This window comes from Solanum tuberosum, unplaced genomic scaffold, assembly GCF_000226075.1.
Source record: "Solanum tuberosum cultivar DM 1-3 516 R44 unplaced genomic scaffold, SolTub_3.0 scf00383, whole genome shotgun sequence".
Lineage (NCBI taxonomy): Eukaryota > Viridiplantae > Streptophyta > Magnoliopsida > Solanales > Solanaceae > Solanum > Solanum tuberosum.
In genome coordinates, this window is record NW_006239307.1 from 221,758 (window position 1) to 222,060 (window position 303).

The window sequence follows — 303 nt, forward strand, 5'->3', positions numbered from 1 at the left end:
GCAGCAAAATAAACAAGAAAATCAAGTATGGAAAAAGGTTCTTGGGATGTGACCGCAATACAAGTTGAGATAAATCGTTGGGTACATGCTTTCAATAGGAAATTTGCAAGACAATAGTGACTAGGCTAAGCTTTAAATGGAAATAAGTTCCCTCTCGGGCAACTTACCCCGTTTCAAATGCGTTCCTCTCGGACACCCATTTGCCGCATGAAGACCAGCCTACGCCTTACCCCACTCACTCTCTCGAGCTGAGTGTTAGGATATGGGACTAGGGCTCACCCTCTCGGGCTAAACCTCATGTTG